This window comes from Brachyistius frenatus, unplaced genomic scaffold, assembly GCF_029030835.1.
Source record: "Brachyistius frenatus isolate BFR_SWC_R1_liver_20210118 unplaced genomic scaffold, ASM2903083v1 Contig_49, whole genome shotgun sequence".
Classification (NCBI taxonomy): domain Eukaryota; kingdom Metazoa; phylum Chordata; class Actinopteri; family Embiotocidae; genus Brachyistius; species Brachyistius frenatus.
This window is the reverse complement of record NW_027210648.1, coordinates 554966-569720: the sequence shown is the minus strand read 5'-3', so window position 1 is coordinate 569720 and position 14755 is coordinate 554966. Positions and strand designations below refer to the sequence as shown.

General features: G+C 39.9%; 1 protein-coding gene across 2 annotated transcripts in view; it reads right to left on the bottom strand.

Moving 5' to 3' along the window:
• Positions 1 to 3821, bottom strand: part of znf644b (zinc finger protein 644b) — a 32381-nt gene extending 28560 nt beyond the window's left edge. For both annotated transcript variants that reach the window (XM_069703990.1, XM_069703989.1), the window contains exon 1: positions 3572 to 3821. The gene's annotated coding sequence lies outside the window, so the exon portion shown is untranslated. The remainder of the gene's footprint in view (positions 1 to 3571) is intronic.
• Between the last annotated feature and the right edge of the window lie 10934 nt (positions 3822 to 14755).

Sequence of the window (14755 nt, the reverse complement as noted above, 5' to 3'; positions counted from 1 at the left end):
CTTCATTTATAGCTGCGTAAGCAGCCAGCCAGGCCAACGGAGAACACATAACTGTTTGCTATGCTGAGCATTCGGGGACTTCAGGCATCTTGGTTAAAATATTTGACCTTGTCAAGTGACATATAATCAATTTGTGGATAACATGCCTCAACCATCTGATTTATTTAGTCGAGCAATTGACTCCTTTACTCTCTGCGGTATACTAATGCAGTAAAACCTACACAAGGCTGTTAAGCTGCCGCTGACTTTTTTCTACAGCTGTGTAAGCTCATCCTTAGACACCTGCAGGGAGTGATGGACTCACTTATGTAGGTCTACTTTGTTTTGATAGAGCTGATAACAGGGGTGTGATGCACACTCACTGTCTGAAGTGCAGTGCAGTGGCCAGATTTTGCCCGTCTGTCCTATCAATCAAGTGTCTCAGAACATCACAGAACAGACAACCTTGTTTGTCACTGACTATTATTATCGTAATTAAATGTAAGTGTTCACCACTGACCAAAATCATGATAACCCATGATTCATCTCAGTGAATTGTGATTGTTTACCACCAGTTCGCTGCTGTCATTTACTACCAGCTACGCGGTAAAAGGCTCCCTTTCGATCGCTTCATTGTCTTCTCTCTCCTGTAGTTTGTGCTTATTCCTCTCTGTTGTCTCTCTCTCTGTTGCTCTCTGCAGGTGTCCCTGGCTGCAGAGCATCATGTCTCTGATCTGCAGTTACTGGCCCTACCAACCTGCCCAGGGTTTATTGTTCAGTGTCTCCATGCAGCTCTTTTCTGTCTCCGCTCTCTCTTCACAACCAACCGGTCGATGCAGAAGGCCGCCCACCTCTGTCTTGTTCTGTCAGAGCTTTCTTCCTCTTAAAAGACCTTTTTTTTTCTTCTTCCAAATGTCGTTCATGTGGGAATTCTTGAATTATTAAGTTCCTCGATATAACATTGTATGTTTCTGTTGTCAGGACCTTACTAAATGAAATGGCTTATGTTGTGATTTAATAAAATGATGTAACAAAATTGAATTGTATTCATTATTTCCATACAAGGCTAGCCCACACTTATTAATAGATTAGAGTTATTACAGTAGTCTTTTTATTGTATTAATGTTTTTGATTGAGTAGGTTGGAGAATTTATTTTGTGTGTGCGACTGATTTTTCTCCACACTTATAACAAATATGTATATTATTAATTTGAAAGTCTAAGACAATCAAACTGCAAAGTAAGAAGATCTAATCTTTTGGAAGTTCTTTCACAACAAAACTACAGAAAAATAATGTCTAAAACACCTCATACGAGGTGTGATCAAAAAGTTCAGAGACTGTTCTTGCTGACAACGGAGCGCAGCCTAGCGACGCTCATGGAGCAGGGAGAAGCAACAACTTCGTTGGGCACGTTTTCCAAGTTACGCCACTTAATCAACATGAGCATCTGTGTTACACGTTTTCGTTAAGAGTTGTACATGCATAACACAAATTTCGCCTTGGACCTGAAACTTGAACAGAGAGCGCACTTAAAATTCTATGTCAAATTTATGGGCAACAAACAGGGAGAGGACATCGGGATCTAAATCTGGTGAGTCCGAGGTGTTGGGAACGATGATTATGTTGTTGCGTGTCAGAACCCAATTGCTATCACAGCATAGTTCAGATCATTTGCGCCGAATGTTTTCCCTCTGATGCCTCAGAACTTGACAGAAGAACTCGGTGTTGACAGTCTGACCCCGGAGGGATCAAATTGCGTTGCACAACCCCCAAGAATATCAACAATAGGCCACCTGGATGCGTACAGTGATGTTTTCCCCTTTTTGAAATTTAAATGCCACTCAAAACACCTCACCAGGCTCATTGCTGCACTGCCTTAGACTTTCAAAAGTTTTCCAAACAGTCTCCCTTGCTGATGTCTGGAGTTAAAAAAAATATTCAATGAGTGCTTTTCGCTAAAGTCCCACAGTGAAATCACAAACATCCCACCCCGTACCACTGGTCACAAAAACATATGCCAACCAGGTGCTGATGTTGATCAGCCAACGCTACTTGGAATACTTACTGATGAAAGTTATTGCTCCTTCCTGCTTCACATGCATTACTGTTCTGCGCACCATTCAAACGCAAACAGGAACAGTCTTGAAACTTTTTGATCAAATCTTATTTTTTTGATCAATGTCGAGAATACTTCCACAGGAAAAACAATCAAATCAAACTATGTATAACATTTCATTGAATATGACCCTCCACAGTATATTACACAATACAACACATGCATTCGGTTCAGGATCACTGCTACGAGTCAGATCCAGTCCAATCAACCCCAATGAAAACAACCTCCTTATAAATCAATGTGTTTGTGACTTTCGATCCATAAATGCATAAATCAATCCATAAATGCTTCTTTAGCCATTTTTATTCCAAGATGTGTATTGCCAGCTCAGCCATTAACATCTGAACGCATCACTTCTTCCAGTAGCCTATACCAAAACTCAGCTACTCTTTAACTTGCTCATCAGTCGGTGTTACCGTATTGTCATAGTTATTCAAAAAAAAAAAAAAAATCAATTTCAGTTTTAAGAATTTAAGGATAAACTTGATAATAAATGTAATTCCAGTAAATACATTTAATTACCAGTAACTTATTAAAACACTTTCGTTGTTGTCATGCTAACAAACATTTTGAAAATCGTTTTACAGTTTAGATATTTTAAAACAACACAACATAGTTGCAACTTTGTTTTCGATCAGGCAGCTGGAGAGGCTGCCATCTTTGTTTTGATTTGGAAACAGACATAACTTGGGTGACTGTTTAAAAATATGTTTTCATCAATTAGTGGACAGAATATTATTTCCTTAAGGATTCTAGAAATACCCTTTGAACAGATTCTTTCAAACTAGTCACTGGTTAATTCAGTTTGAGGGAGAAAAATAATAATAATAATAATAATAATATTTAGCTCTGTGACCCAAATGAGAGGATGAAGGGCAGGAAGGCAGGCTGGCTCCTGCAGGACTTTACAGCTTTGATTGCACTTGGAATTACAATTCACCTCTGCTTTTTGAACTTCCATTCAATGTTAACAGTACCACCTTAATCACTGTGTTGCTAATAGCCAATTTAAGGACAGATAAGGAAGTCAGAGATATAAAACTTGAGCAACCAAGTTTATACGATCATGTTTTTCAGCATAAAATGGTTTCCATGTCCTGCAAATATGATCAATGTAACAAATAAACGTCATATCACTTAATAACTCCGAGTGAACATGTCTGCTGAGCTCAGTGCAAGTTGAGATGAACTCAGATAGCAAAGAGCTGTGTGTAAGCTGGGACTTTATTCGGACAGGCTATGCGACAGTGCGCCAGCTGCTCTGCCGACGAGGCGGAGACGCACAGAGAAAACGGTGTCAGCGACAAATGCTCAATGTCGCAACCGTGAACCCATTTCAGTTAAATGTGAGACGACAAAGCTGCAGCTTAAACAGCCCTCCGTCGCTGCGGTGTTTCACCTTCGACTGACTGACCGCACCTGGCTCCGACGCATCCCTGCGCACATCACAGTGAACAGCAGGCTGCGACACCTACCTCAGGACGACCGATCCTGTCCTCCAGTTTGTCTTTCCATCTCACTCCGTCTTTCCCACTGTCGCCATTTTGCTGTAAAATCCCGCAGGTTGCACTCTGGTCTGGAGGAGAGGGATGTTCACGGCAGGAGGTAGAAAACTGAGCGTCACCCAGACTGCACGCCGACCCCTTATGTCCATTTTACTGCGCTGCCAGTCTGAAGAAACGACGCATTTTAGAGCAACATACCAAAATGGTACAATGTCCCTCCGATCAAGGAAATAACTGAACGTTACAACGTACGAGTTTGAAGTTTGTTAATGAGGCACGTGACCTTCACCTGACGTGACCTTGCATACTTGTTCTGGCACAGGGACACGTGCACTAATAAGAGTCTCATCTTACAAGATCATATTTCAATTCAGTATTCTAACTTGTTCTAGGGTGCCCAATATTACTGTGAGGCAGGGTATGGTAGCCTGCCCGCTATTGGTCTGAGTGTACATTTCCTTTGTTGCTCCCTTTTGGGTTTAACAAACCACAACTGTGTCACTCACCATGTAGAAGAACATGTCCTTCAAGCAGGACAGAAAGGGTTACATTTCTCCTGGCCTCCAACTGAATTTTAAAATGGCTCAGATGAATGAATGAATGAAATCTCACTGGTGAAAATATGCTACTTTTCTATATTTAATGTCCAATTGCTCTTGTTCAAGTAAAGCAGCGAGCTTTAACCCTCATTTAAATTGCAGAATAATGTTGCTGAATGTGTGCTGAAAATGCATTATTAATACTGTCTCGTGGTTTCTCTTGCCCAAGTGTTATTTCTGTTTCTACTGGAAAATCATCAAACTTCATTACTCTCGGAGAAAAGTCATGTCATCATCAATGTGTTTTGGTGTTATTAATTATAATTTCTTTCCACGTTGCCTCATTTAACATGATTCCCATCAAACAATGCAAGATCACAGGCTGGTAGCGTGGTTTTAGCCATATCTCATTACAGCTACAAGGAACTAATGTTTAAGCCTTATCCATGAAGCTGTCTGCATCATGTTTAGATGATTATTATCAGAGGCTACTTAGACAGAAGACTAGTGCATTGGATTATATTGCAACAGCTCCACACTTCAACTTCATTTAAATGTGACTTAGAGCCTAGAAAAGTACAGCATAACAATTAGACTTTCTGTCAGAATATTATTATTTCTGACTACAGTAAACAGAAAGAATTAAAAGCAGAATTTCAAACCTTCCTCTGCTTTTATTGTGTGAAATAATTTGCGTTTGACCGGTGCATTGAGGAAGAGTTATTCTGCATGTGGGGTCTGCATTGGAGTGCTAATTCTCATATTCAAAAACATATGAAATATTTATTAGATTAAGCAAACAACTAACAAATCTCTCAGTGCACATCGCTCCAGTGATTGCTATTATCTACAATAAATAGTCTGCAGACAACAAAAATGTCTCCAAAACTCTTGAATATTTATAGAGTGGGCAAAATATGACTTATTTATTTTTGCTAAATTATTAAAAGTGTGGAATGCAGATCATTAATCATTGATATTGATACATTGAGAAACTGTAAGACATAAATATTTGTGCATAAATATTTATTTACTCCATGCCATTGTGTATTAACTCTTGGTTTAGCTCCTTATTCAACAGAGATATGTTTCTTTCAAAGCTAGTTCCAAGTCACTTACTGTATTTGTGCTTGCCTCGCTGTGATCTGAGCTCATCATTGTACCCACCTAGATGGCAGAAAACACAAAGCAATCCCAAAGAGTGCCTTGTCTTTTTGTGTGAGATATAGGGATTGACACAATCCCTCTGTTTTCAGAGCATGAAGTAATTCTTTTAATGGCCTGCCAACTGCGCACTCCAAAGTTTGATTTTGCTCTGCAAAATGAGAGCAAAATCTTGAACAATTTATTATGCTGTTTGTGCCTTGCTTCACTAGTTATCGTCTGCAATTTATTTCCTACCTTGGGGTACTGCAAGCCATTTTTCTCCCATTTTCAGTGGCTCACTTTTTTTTCTCAATCCTGCACGCTGCTGACTAAACTCCTGCCTCCAGCCATGGTGTTGGAACATCACAGAAAACTACATCATTATGCTGAAGCTGGTTAACAAAGAGAGGCAGAGAACCAGTTTAAATCACAGGCCACAAGACAGTGTGTGAATTACCGAGTTCACTAACTCAGACGCAGCAAGTCCTATACTCTCTCTCCAGTGGCACAGGTGAACTGGCTCACTAATGAAGGCTCTTCCAGACCTCAGTCTGAATTCAAGGTCAGCACCTGACCACTCCACCGTATTTACAATTCTATTTTTTTCTATTATAAATTAAGCTTTAGTTGAAGTGAGTCCGTCTGCCTCAGCCAAGTACAAGTGATGACCTTTTTTCAAGACATTTATTCATACATGATTTACATCTGCCCTTCTTACTGTTACATGTCCTGATGTCTTTCCAGAAAAAAAAAGGTCTATTATTTTCTGTAAAAACGGGTTTAAAGTGATGACAAGAATTTTAATTTCAAAGACAGACAATCCTATAAAGCAAATTCAATGTCCTCAGTATAGTCCTCTGGAAGAAGTATACTACCACAATGTTAATTGGTTTTAATTCTGTTTTTAAATTTGACAGTGATATTTTATTTTGAAAAGTTTTATAGACCAATACAAGAAGAGCCACCATTCCTGGGTGCAGGGCAATTAGCACATCAACTCGAAGTTGTGCAAAGCCAAAGATGGCCCGGTCATGGTTGGGCCGGATGTTTCTATAATAGACCTTTGTGAGAGACATTGGAAAAATGTAGTCCAAAAAAAAAAGAGATCTGCTGGTGACCCTTTAGAGAAACACTTATTAAACTCAGAGGACACTGAGGGGAAAATGTGGTTCAGTTTTGTTGAGTAACACAACCCATGCATCATCTTGTACTATATCAGTCTGTAACACCTCCGTTAACAGACACATGTTAACATGTTTTAATAGCAAGTGTTGAAACGTATTACTTACTAAATAAAAGTATTATTTACACAGTACAATGGCCCCTGTCAGTATTGTACGGTACTGTAACTGTCAAATAAATTGTAGTGGAGTACAAGTACCTCAAAGGTGTACATAAGGAAATAGTTAGATTCAACCATTGCCAAATTTGCCAAAATAATATTGAACAACCTTGGTATTCTGAGTATTTATTCAAATTCCAAGCAGCAAAGTTTGTGTCTAGTTTAAATGGTTATGGTTTTCAAACTCTATATCCCCAGTCTAACACAGTCTGTCTGGTATAAATCTGTAGTCTTCAAGCCCAAATATAAAGTGGTCATGATGATGTTCATGGTTTGGTATGCCTCTCATTTGTGCATTTTAGGTTCAAAAACCTCAGGTATATTATAATATCATATTTGTTTTGAACACCATTCCTCCCTTTCATTTCTGCAGTAAGAGAAAATGACCACAAGGTGGCAGAGAGAAACCTGCTGTGTCCATCTCTAGTATGCCTTTTGAAAAGACTCTTATTAACTACCATTAAATCACTGCTCACAAATTGTATTTTGATATGCAAAACGATTTTTAAACGCATATTATATGCTGTTTTAATCCTTAATATCAGTAAATACGGCATATTAGGGCTTTTAATATTCTTAAGAGATTATCACACACTCATTGCCTGTGTGCTTATGCAGGGTTTGAGCATTATCAAATATTAATTCTTCTAAACTTGCTCTTTTAAGAGGACTTCTTTGATGTTGATGTAATTTTTCATCGGCTAAGCAGATCTCACACAGTGGTATCTTTAGGAAAGCATTGGGCCATAATTCATTGATGAGCCATGTGTGGAGCACAGATATTCACATCTTCATGCTTATGCAAGATCTTAAACAGTTCTCGGTTGTGAAATGGATGTTACAGTGGTGTGGTGCTGAGCTCCTGGCCTCACACTGCTTTAAAGGGCTCAGTAGTGGCTGTTAATTTTGTAATAATTTAAAATGTTTAATAATAAGCCAGCAAAGTCATTTAAAAATCTGTGAGACATTGGGATAAATTAGACGAGATCAAAGCGTCACACACAAAAGCTTTGCAAGCTTCTTTTCTAAATCTGTTTACAGCTGAAGGTCAGAGTGATTATTTTTTTGTCACCACTGTGACATAAACAAGCAGCCTTTCTGTGATTCCGGTCATGTCTAGTAGGCACAGAAAAAAAATCAGGAAGAATATTACAGGGGCAATTATGGCAAAACAAAGTTTAAGGTTATCATTATTAAATTATTCATTTTTGACAATGTTGGCCCTCGGAGTTTGGGAATTGATCTCTCTGTAAACATGCTAAAGCAAGCGAGATTGACATAAATTGCACAGACGAAGCCATCTTTTGAGCGCTCTGCTTTCCCTTTCATGTTGCCTCACTTTGGGGGCTGAATGTTGCTAATAAAAAATGGGAAGACCTTGGGCGAGTAACACAGGCTGATTAGTTTTGTACACTGGAGACGAGAAGCGCTTTGGAGTCTGCGATGATATTTGTTTTCTTTTCACAACATATCTGAGGAAGATAAATAAAGAGAATGCTTAAAGTTTCACCGATGTGTTTGTTCTCTTCAAAGCACAGAGAAATATTGTGAGTCTGTGTCAGATGTTGTATGTGCATGCTCATTATTTCAATAAAGCCCATTTTGCCTCCTGTGATTGCTCTATAAAGAGAATAGTGGATGACCTCGGCTCTGTTGTTAAGTTAATGCTTTTGCTCAAAAGAATAACAGATGCTGGTTGAATAACAGTGAGGTTACGGTGGGACCCCCTGTCTGCCTTGTTATTGGGACCACTGCCTCAAATGGACTCAATGAGCCCGCCACAGATTGTGGCCCCTTGGAACATGCTTGAGTTAGTAATCACACAAGACAAACAACACTCTTCTGTAAAGTTTTCAACTAATGGGATAATTGATTGACAGTCTTTGAGCCTTCATGCAGCTGCGTTATTCACTGCTGCGCTTGCATGCTGCAAACTCTTTCAATTTAATTGAGAAACAATTGGGTATAAGGGCAACATAGCCGTGGGGGGAAATCAAGAGATGGGAGTGTTTTAATGATTCCCCTGCCAGAAAAGTTAGATCCACAGTCAACTGAGTCTCTCTGCACTTTGATCTCACAGTGACAGTACACTATGAGGGATTTTATTGTTGATAGTGATCATCTGTACTGTGAAATCCCATTCCAGTTGAATATATGTATATGTACATGTTAGCATCCAGCTGGCCGCTCTGTGTCAGTTTCAATATCACAAATTAATTCTTTTGTTTTCCAGACAGTAGCAGTGCAGGAGTTTTGCTTCTTTTCAGTGGGAGTGTGGCGGCATACGTACTTTTTTTGCTCAGAGGCCTCTGCCTGTTATTCCTCCAAACTTTGGCATGATGAGCGCACAACAGGCCAAGCAGCTTCCTGTACATCCAGCTGCTCTTATAAATGTGCTACAGTACTGTGGACTGTACTGTGTGCAGACTCTGGCTCCAGGTTTCAGTCTGCACTCCTCCACACACTCATCTCTATTACTGCAGAAGTGTCTGTCTTTGCTGGATCACTGAAATATGCTTTCTGATTTTTCTTATCAAACTTGCGCTTCAAGCGAAACATGTGGATGTATGTGTACAGTATGTAAAAAAAGAGGAAAATAAAAAAACGATCATCTATATAGTAGATGGATCAAAACGGCACAGAAAAAGTAGAATGATAAAAGCGCAATTTGCATGATTTAGGTCACAACTTGTAATACCACTTACCATCAGGAAGGTTAGGTGATAGTAAGCCAGTGAGGCATCCAGTCTGCCCTCAATCCTCCAACAGTTTCCTCAGATTTCTAAAATGTTGTGTATTCTTGCCCTGACAGTTATCTTTTTTAAACTAATCTCACTACCTGACATCTACGTTTTTGACTCTCGTGAATTTCATATGATTTGAGAAATCTTTAACTCACGAACGGAAATGTTTTCAAATGTAAATGTATGTATTACACAGAATTAATTGTAAATATTGATAATAGATTGCAGGGGAGATATAACTTTGCCAAACACATAAACACTTAAGTCCAATAAGCAATGGACTGTAAATAGTAAAGTTCTACAAATCTGAGAGAAGAGTTAGTTAGATACAGCAGAAGGTTATTCAAAAGGCAGAGTTGTTACTGCTCTCTGCCTCGGTAGTGGAGAAGTATGCCCAATGTAATGATAGCCTACATTTAAGAGCAAGTATATGCATATGAAATCTTAAGAAAATTAAAAAAAATGAGGAAGGTGGGCAAGGGGGAATAGAGGTACCATAAGACAAATGTCCGGATGAATGCAAGCCCTTTAATTTCTAATCCTTTTCTGTATTGATATTGTCACTCCCTCATCTAACTGAACCCACAATTATATGTTGTGTCTTAAGATAAGACACAATGATACAATTTTAAGCAGTGGGTGCAATTACCCAACAAATCTATAATTCGCACTTCATTATAATTTCCTCCTGCCCTTCCAAACAGATATTAAAAAAATTAGTAAGAGCACACTCCCTCATACAGTAGAATTCAATTCAATTCAATTCAATTCAATTCAATTCAATTCAATTCAATTCAATTCAATTCAATTCAATTCAATTCAATTCAATTCAATTCAACTTTATTTATATAGCGCCAAGTCACAACATAATCTCTCCACACAAGAGGAAAATAGCATTGTATTTTACTCCTCTTTTACATTGTTTTATGTACACCTATGTAAATTATATGGAGCCTGAAAGTGGCCCCAAAACAATTATTCAATTCAATTTGATTTATATAACATCAAATTACAACACAGGTTATTTCATGGCACTTAACACATTAAAGTCCTTACAACAAGACTTTACAATATTATACAGAGCAACCCAACAATTCAACAATTCCCACATAAGCTAGGAGGGAAAAAAAAACTCCTCTTTAAGGGAGAAAAACCTCCAACAGAGGGAAGGAAAAACTCCCTCTTAACAGGAAGAAACCTCCGACAGAAAACAGGCTCAGGGGTGGACGGCTATCTGCCTCCACCGGTTGGAGTGAGAGGAGAGCAGAGAGAGAAAAGGACAGAATAGAGATAGAAGAGAAGAACTGTGTATACTGTACACTATCTACCTAAACACGTTCTTTTCTTCATTAGTGAATGTAAAATTATAATAAACTATACGAATATCACAGATTTAATATTGAAATGATTCTGATAATGATACATTGTGCTTTATTCAGCACTGCATGGAGGCATTTTCTAATGGCATTTATTTTCCACCAGAGGGTGCTGCAGATGAGTAAATGCACGTTGGAGACTTAACTAACTGGAGCTGCCCTGCATTTAATGGTTACCTCAGCAATAATACAGTTGGGTATCCTGAAGCAAAATGAGACGCTGTTATTTCCGTCTTATATACTTCAACATGTTAATATAATTTAAAACCTGAGTGCTTAAACAGCTTCAAAATGACAAATGTATGCCATAAAATTGTTCAGACAGTGAATAACATTCAACAATTTCACCAAATTATCTGTGTGTGTTTGTGTGGGCATGCCTGTGCAGATTATGTGTATGTGTTGGCTCAATGTTTGCATGCATCCTCAAATGTATGATTTTTGGCGAAGTGTATATGCATCTGGTGAGCATGTGTGTGCACCACCAAAGCACTGGGTCCCTGCCAGTGTGTGTGTGTGTGCATGTGTTTGTGTGTGTCTGTGTGCGTGCGGTCATCGGATTATTTTAGCGATGACACACTCGTATAGTAACTGCACTGACCCTTGCACATCAGCCTCAGAGAGAAATATGATGTTGTGTCTTATCTCATCTCACAGTTTGTCCTGACAGAGTCAAACGTGAACTCATGTTACAGTTCCACCTCCTGATAATCTCTCTGTCTCTTCATACACTCGGACACATGCAAACACACTTGGAGCCCCTTCTCTTAGTCTCTGTGACGAAGTCTGACTTAAATTTCGCTCATCACCTTTCATTAGAGGAGGATTTCGACCAGTCGTCCTCTGGGAAAGCGTCTTCAATCTGATGGTTTGACTGCTGCCCCCCCCCCCCGTCCTCCTCCTCCCCCTCCTCCACACCAGATATTACACAGAGTGAGGTCAGCCTAATGTTGCGCAACCCTCTCTGTTGGTGCATATCCAACACAAACGTTTTCTCCCTCTACAGCGCGTTACCACGACTCTGTGGTGCCAACGAACACATCCCAGGAAGCAGCAGAAACTACACTCTGTGCCATGTGTAATCCCGGCGAGCTTTCTCTGAACAAGCGATGGCTTCACTGCCCTCTTGTAATGAACCGATTTAAATGATCAATAAACAGCATTTACATTTGTTTGTGTTGGAACTGAAGCCATGCTCCTCCCCGACCTTTTATTGCGCTGCTGAATAGTTATTGCCAGCTGGATTTTTATGAAGAATTATTAGATCATTTGAGTTGCTCAGTGATGCCACTCCTCTTTTTGAAGATGAACAAAGCACAACTGACTTTATGGAAACACTGGTGCTGAGCCAGGGCTCGGTGGACGGACTACATTTCCCAGCATGTTGCTGGGAGAACTGGAGGCAGTTGAAGCTGAGGACGTTTTTTGTTTTTTTCTTGTGTAAGCCAACCTGGATACAGATGCATGACAAATTAAAGGAAAAACTGACAAAGTGAGTCTTGTAAGAAGGTTACCACAAAAGCCTTCATAACATAATGCTCCTTGACAAAGACTCTCCACATCTCTGCAACTCTTCTGAAGAAATAAACTCTGTTCTTCTTACATTTGCTGTTGAGATGGTGGGTTAGTAATAGTTAGCTAAACGTTCCATTGTCACAGGAGACACATGTATTTTTTGTTGATAATGGTGTCAGATTAACATATGAAGTCTTTGGTATTTTTGGTACAACAGGACCGTATATAGGTTTGTCATTTGAAGCTAACAGCTGTTGGTTTTGTGGAATCAACTGTCGGTGTCTGACATTATCCAATGTCACCAGCTCAACGAATGAGTCAACTATAGTTTCATAAATTGAGAGAAAACACTGTCTAACTGTCTTTGGCTGACTTTTTCTTATGTTGCAGGTGGTTTGTGAGGACTCCGCAGCATTTTTGGTTATCCAAAATTCTGCTGGCCACAAGCGCAGCTAGAGATCCCTTTTAACGGCAATGTTTCCTGGGTCCTCTTTGGGGATCCTGAGGCATTAGCAGACCCCATGATATATGTAATCTCTCCTGTTGTGGGTGTAGATAAGGGCCCCCTGTTACCGGATGTCCGATCTTTCACGCAAAAGAACAGAGGCTCTACTCCAAGCTCCCTCTGATGTCTACGCTCCTCACTCTTACATCTCTAAGGATGGGCCCAGTCGCCCTGCAGAGAATACTCATTTGGTGCTATGGGTTCTAGGCAAGAAAAGCAGAGCTGGCATCTCAAAACTTGGCATTGTGATTTGGTTTAATTTCACTTTAGCCATGATATGCATTCTCTAAAGCTCTTCTTCTTGCTCTATTTCCACCCAAACAAAACCATGAAGTGCCTCTTTACATAAAAAAATATAAATAAATAAATACTCAACAGAGATCAGTAAGGCTGCCTCTGAATGTCAGGTTCAAAATGACTAATTAGAGAACGCAAAATAATTTGTATTTCCTTCATGACTCCTCCAAAGAACTTTCAAAGGCTAAGGCTGAATCCCAGGCAAAAGTGTTCATCCTCACCAGCTAATCCTGTAGAAAACATGGAACTCAAGTAACATCTTGCTTTCTTCAGTATCATTTGCAGCAGAGAAGTACACAGTTTAATCAATTCCTTACAGTTTTGTCTTTATAATTTGGGGTTTGGAAAGGCAAAACTTATATTGGTAGTTAGAATGGCAATTGTTTCCTTCTATCTGTCCCCACCTTTTCTAAATAAGGTGTGGAAGGATGGAGGTGGACAGCCAGGTTTATCTGAGGCTGATCAACGGACATCCACAGCGACCCTTTGGCCCAAACACAATGCAGGCAGGAGCCGGCACCATTCATGTGAGGATGAATTATTCCTTTCTGTCCCGTCTGGAGGAGACACTGCTCCTCTGCCAGGAGTTTCCCCGAGGGAGTCACTTCCTCCACACATCTGGATCACTGAGCATTTTCCCCTCCTGTCCTTGTTCTTCGATTATTAGCATTCATCTGCAATACAACATCTGTGAGTCCCTCTTTTATTTCTCCATATTTTCTCTCCCTCTCTCACCTCTGATTTGCTGCCGGCTCAGTGGGCTTACACCAGGCAGCCAAGTCTCGAGAGGTCACAGATGTGTTTGCTGCTCTGTGTGGAGGAGCACGTGGCTGCCGGACAGCAGGTAGACTGCACCTTCCTGAAGAGGAGAAGTCTGGGAGGATGCCATGTACTGCTTCAACGCCATGGAAGATCTCAGCAGGGAACAGATGCCACATTCACAAATATCGCATGTAAACTTAAACCCAGAAACGTTTTTGCAGTGGTTTTCTTTGGGAAGTTTTTTGGGTTTTTTTTCAGTTTACTCATCTTTAATGTAAAAATAAGCAAGATTTGGTCAAAATTTTGTATATGGCTGGAATGTGTATGAAACAGGGCTTTTAATGTGAAATGGATACAGGAAGTTGCAGCATTCAGCTGACCACTGGTGTAACTTTATCTCTCACTCAGTAACAGGCATGCACATTCAAAGGGCTGTCCTGACTGTTGCGATGCAGCCGCACACAATCCCTCCTCTGTTCAGCTTTCTGCAGCTCATGGAGCTCATTTAAATGTGTCGCTCTCTTAAGCCATTTCCTGTTTACTGGGCTGAATGTGAGGATACATGTGACAGTAGTCTGTGAAACTGAAGACAGCTGATGTAATTTCCTTCGCTTAACACCCTTGAAGTCACATGCAGTGAAATGCCCTCAACCTGGAAACATCTGGCTCAGATAAGATGGGCTGCGCATGCACATTCAAATATCAGCACACAAAGCAACTGAATAACAGCAGCACAATCTGCTGTGTAAAAAGATGAATTCCCTGCAAAGATAGACATCAGACTACACTTTTAACTGTGTTTGATAAGTGAGCACGTTTTCTCGCTCTGTGTACAGATTGTGTGGAAAATTCAAGCAGCGCTCAGAGAAAATATGTGTGGGAGCCAGCCAACAGCCTAATTGTCAGTTGTGGCTAATCTAATGGTCTA